The following is a 6,000-nucleotide window of genomic DNA, read 5'->3' on the forward strand; positions in this document are numbered from 1 at the left end:
GTAAATAGTGTAACATTAAACTTTAGGCCTATTTGGTCAGCTGTAAAGTGAGGGGTTTGAAATAAATAAATTCTAAGGTGCTTTTCAGCTCCAAAAGTTTATATGTATAATTTGTGTCTGGTACATTAGTAGGTAGTTATTCTTTGTTATATAGATAAAGCTATTAAGTATTTAATGTAAGCAAAACACACATTTCTGTGAAAGGGTAATCACCTCTCTACTCTTCTACTTTTACTATACAGAAAATGTTCAAATTAGCAAACAAAGCAAAGATAAACTCCTTTCACAGTTTAATACCCAGTGTTTCACGGTGAAGACCTAAGTTTTTATATGCTCTGCTCGTTTCTAGGGGTGGGATCTCCTAACAAAGCATGTGATACACACCTCTATATTGTGAATTGTAAAATGGATAGAAGAAAAAATTGCCTTGCTTATTCTCCTAACATAAAGATTATGAGATAAAGTGAGCTATTGTTTGTGAATGTGTTTTAAATAGTAGAATGTATTAAATTAGCTTCACCCTCTCATTTTAAATAGAGAACATAGCTCTGAAAGTACTATAGTGGCTAGAAGGCAACTCTGAGTGGGTGGGTGTCAAACTCCAGCTCTGGTTATGTATGCTCTGTGACATTGAGAAAAATCACTCAATCTTTCCAAATTTCATGGTTGTAACTACAAATTTGAGTTATTAATAGTGTTTTTCTCTTTTTTGCTGAAAATATTGATCTGTAAAATATTACTAGGTCATGCACTTAAGTTTTTTTTTTTTTCCTTTAGATTTTTGTTTGGTAAAATACACATAATATTTACCACCTTAACTATTTTTTTTTTAAAGATTGTATTTACTTATTTGAGAGAGAGAGAGAAAGGGAGAGTATGAGAGGGGAAAAGGTCAGAGGAAGAAGCAGACTCCCTGCAGAGCTGGGAGCCCGATGCGGGACTCAATCCCAGGACTCCGGGATTGACCTTTGGCTCATAACCTGAGCCAAAGGCAGTTGCTTAACCAACTGAGCCACCCAGGCACCTACCTCAGCCATTTAAAAAAAATATATACAGTACAGTTTAGGGGCACCTGGATAGCTCAGTGGGTTAAAGCCTCTGCCTTCGGCTCAGGTCATGATCCCAGAGTCCTGGGATCGAGCCCCACATTGGGCTCTCTGCTCAATGGGAAGCCTGCTTCCCTTCCTCTCTCTGCCTGCTTGTCTGTCTACTTATGATCTCTGTCTGTCAAATAAATAAATAAAATCTAAAAAAATTGTTTAAAAATATACAGTTTAGTAGTATTCAGGATATTCATATTTGTGCAACCATCCATCTTCACAACTCTCCATCTGATAAAGCAGAAACACCCTCTGTTAATTAATAATGCCCTATTCAAGTTTCATTCATGTTGTAGCACATGTCAGAATATCCTTCCCTTTTTTAAGGCTAAAAATATTTCATTTCATGAATATACCACATTGTGCTTATCCATTCATCTGTTGATGGACACTTAGGTTACTTCCATGTTTTAGCTGTTGTGAGTAATCCTGCTATGGACATGGGTATACAAATATTTCTTTGAGACCCAGCTTTCATTTCTTTTTAGTGTATACCTAGAAGGGCAACTGATGGCTCATATGGTAGTTCTGTGTTTAATTTTTTGAGGACCCTTTTCCATAGTGGTTGTACCATTTCATAATCCCATCAACAGTGCAAAACGGATCCAATTTCTCTTCATCAACCTTTATTTATTTTTGATAGTAGCCGTAGACTATGGTGGTTTTCTTTGTGGTTTTGATTTGTATTTCCCTAATGACTAATAATTTTGAATATTTTTGTGTGATTATTGGTCATTTGTATATCTTCTTTGGAGAAATGTCTATTCAAGTACTTTGCCCATATTTTAATTAGGTTGTTTGCTTTTTGTTGTTGTTGAATTGTAGGAATTCTCTGTATATTCTGGATATTTGTCCTTATCAAAAAGGCTGCATCAGTGTTTATAAGCTATTGGTGTATAGTTTTCTTGTAGCATTATTGTTTGGCTTTAGTATCAGAGCAGTGTTGGCTTCAAAGAGGGAATTAGGAGTCAGGAAGAGCTCTCTCCTTCTTGATTTTTGGGGGAAAGTTTGAGAAGGATTGGTGTTAGTTCTCCTTTCAATGTTTGGTGGAATTCACAAGAGAAGTCCTCAGGTCTGGGACTTTTCCTTGTTGAGTTGTGTTTGATTACTGATTCAATCTACTTATTAGTTTTAAGTCTAATCAGATTTTCTATATCTTTTTGACTCTGTCTTGGTAAGGTTTTGTGTTTCTAAGAATTTGTTCACTTCATCTAGGTTATCCAATTTGTTGGCACACAGTTGTTCATATTTTTCTCTTATAATCCTTTTTATTTCTATAGAATGGTAGTAATGTCTCCATTTTAATTTCTGATATTAGTAATTTGAGTCTTTCTCTTTTTTTCCCATTAATCTGGCTAAAGGTTTTCAATTTCATTAACACTTTTGAAGAAGCAACTTTTGCTTCATTGATTTTTCCCTGTTTTTCTATGACCTATTTTATGTATTGGTTCTCTGATCTTTATTTCATTCCTCCTGCTAGTTTTAATTTTAATTTGTACTTTTTCTAGTTTTGTAAATTGTAAAGATAAATTGTTGATATTCTTTTTTAATGTAAGTGTTTTAAGTGTAAATTTCCCTCCCATGAATTCTGGCATGTCCTATTTTCATTTTCATTTATCTCAAATTATTTTCTAATTTTTCTTTTGATTTCTTCTTTTCTCCGTTGGTTCTTTAAGAGTATATTGTTTTAATTTCCACAAATTTATGTTTTCCAATTTATCTCTGTTTTTGATTTCTAACTCCATCTCATTGTAGTGAGAGAAGACATTCTGTATGGTATATGTCTTCTAAAACATAGTGAGACTAAGTATGTGGCCTAAACACATTGTCTTTGCTACGAAGTGTCCCATGTGCACTTGAGAAGAATGTATATTCTGTTGTTAGGTAGTATGTTCCATGTATGTCTGTTTTCTGGTTTTTCTATCCATTATTGAGAGTGGAGTATTAAAATTTCCAGCTATTATTGTAGAAATGTTTATTTTTCCTTTCAATTTTGCCAGTATGTGCTTTATGTATACCAATGGTCTGTTATTAGGTGCATAAATGTTTCTAATTATTATGTCTTTCTGTTGAAGCTCTTATTAATTTTAATGTCATTTTTGGTCTCATATACTTTTTTACTTTAAATTCATTTTGTCTGACATTAGTATAGTCTCTTCTATTCTTTTTTTAATTACTGTTTCCATGAAATATCTTTTTCCATCACTTCACTTTCAACCTATTGGTGTTTTTGGATCTAAAGTGATTCTTTAGATAGTAGATAGATAGTAGTTGATATAGTATGATATAGTATGTTATATAGTAGTTGTTATATAGTATGATATGTTATATAGTATGATATTACATATACTATATGTTATATAATATGATATAGTAGTTCATATAGTATGATAGTAGATCTAGATCAACTACTATAGATAGTAGTTGACATGAAAACAAGACAACATATTTTTTAATCTATTCTTCCAATCTCAGTCTTTTGACTGGAGAATTTAATCTACTTACATTTAGAATAATTACTGATAAGGACTTCTTTTATTTGTTATTTTTTTGATATACCTCAGAGCATTTTTGTCCCTAATTTCCTGTGTTACTGTTGTATTTTATATTCAGTTGATTCTTTTTTTGTGGAGTGAACATTTTAATTCTTCTCATTTTCTTTTGTGGTATTCTATAACTCTTATCTTTGAAGTTACCATGAAGATTAAATTTAACATCCTAAAGTTATAACTCTAATTTGAATTATGCTTAACTTCAAATAACATACAAAAACCTGTTCTTTTATAGCTCCTTCCCACTACTTTCAGTTACTGAGGTCAAAAAATTACATCTTTATACATTGTGTGTCTTTTTTTTTTACATTGTGTGTCTTGAAACATGACCTGATAATTAGTTTTTATGTGGTAGGTCCTTAAATCATGTAGAAAATAAGTGGAATTACAAACCATTCTTACAATAATACTAGCTTTTATAATATACCATTTATTTACATTTACTGAGATCTTTATCACTTCCTATGGCTTTCAATTACTAGCTAGTGTCTTTATTTCAACTTTTAGGGGTCCTGTTAGTTTTTTGTCTTGTTTCGTTTCATTTGTTTTTTGCAGGCAGGTCTAATGGTAGCAAGCTCCCTCAGCTTTCATTTATCTCAGAATGTCTTAATCTCCCTTACTTTAGAAGATAGTTTTTGCCAGATGTAAGCTTCTTGGCTGACAGGTCTTTTTTCTTTTAGCACTTTGAATACATCAGTCCATTGCCTCTGGCTTCCAAAGCTTCTCATGAGAAATCTGCTCATAATCTTATTGAGGATTATTGTACATTATGAATTGCTTCTCTCTTCCACTTTTGATATTATCTCTTTGATTTTAACTTTGAACAGTTTGATTATAATGCATGTCAGTGTGGCTCATTTTAATTCACCTGGGAGTTTATTGAGCTTGTTTTTTTTAATGCCTTTCATCAAATTTGGGAATTTTTCTGGCCCTTATTTCTCTGCCACTTTCTCTTCTCCTTCTGGTATTCCACAATCTATATGTTGGTCCACTTGATGACATCCCACAGGTCTTTTAGGATCCATTAACGTTTTTTGTCTCTGTTTTGTTTTTCAGACTCAATTTTAATTATCCTGTCTCCAAGTTCATAGACTCTTCTGCCTAATCAAACGTACCATTGAATCCCTCCAATGAACTTGGTTTCATAAATAGTATATTTCAGTTCTAAAATTTCTTTTTTATTTCTTTTCAGGTTTTCTCTTTAATAATATTTCCATTTTGTTTATACTTTGTTTTCTTGACTTTGTGTGGTCCTTTAGTTCTTTTTTTTTTTTTTAAGATTTTATTTATTTATTTGGCAGATGGAGATCACAAGTAGGCAGAGAAGCAGGCAGAGAGAGAGGAAGGGAAGCAGGCTCCCTGCTGAGCAGAGAGCCCAATGCGGGGCTCGATCCCAGGACCCTGGGATCATGACCTGAGCTGGAGGCAGAGGCTTTAACCCACTGAGCCACCCAGGCACCTCTATCCTTTAGTTCTTTGAGCATTTTTTTTTTCTGAAGATTTTATTTATTTATTTGACAGAGAAAGAGAGAGCCCAACCAGGGCGTAGTTGCAGCAGGTAAGGGAGAAGCAAGCTCCCCACTGAGCAGGGACATGGGGCTTGATCCCAGGACCCTAGGATCCTGACCTGAGCCAAAAAGACGTTTAACCCACTGAGCCACCCAGGTACCCCTCTTTGAGCATTTTTAAGAGAACTATTCTAAAGTCTTCATCTAGTAGGTCTACCATCTGGTCTTTTTCAGGGGCAATTTCATAGGTTTATTTTTTTCCTTTGAATGGGCCATACCATCCTATGTTTTTTGTATGTCTTTTTGTATGTCTTATGACTTTTTTGTTGTTGTTGAAAACTAGGCATTCAAATTATGTGATAATTCTAGTGATCAGATTCTCCTCTTTACCCAGGGTTTGTTATTTATTTTTTTTTCTGTTTTGATTTCGATTGACCTAGGCTGTCTCTGTGCCAAGGATCAGCCTGCCTGTAAATTTAACGTCTTCTCGGGTCTTTTCTGAGTCTGTGCCTTTCCCTGAACATGCACACTAGCTTTGTAATTCAAAAGAAATGTTTTTTTTTTTTATTTTTATTTTTAATTATCCTGCTCTTTAATGTCTATTTCCCAAAAGGAGAAATGAACTGGTCTTTTAAATCTTCTGGAAATTGCTTTGCCTGAGAATGAAGGGCTTGTAACAATGGGTGTGTATGTAAGGGTGTGTGCAACAATGGGTTCCTCTCTCTCTGTATCTCTGTAATCAGACGCAGCTCATACGCAAACATGTGTAGGGAGGTGGTAGGTGTCCTTTGGTAACCTCAGGCCTCAGGGTAGTGGAGAGGCTTTTTTTTTTTCTTCATA

This window comes from Mustela putorius, unplaced genomic scaffold (genome assembly GCF_011764305.1).
Source record: "Mustela putorius furo isolate JIRA1106 unplaced genomic scaffold, ASM1176430v1.1 tig00537227_pilon_pilon_pilon, whole genome shotgun sequence".
Lineage (NCBI taxonomy): Eukaryota > Metazoa > Chordata > Mammalia > Carnivora > Mustelidae > Mustela > Mustela putorius.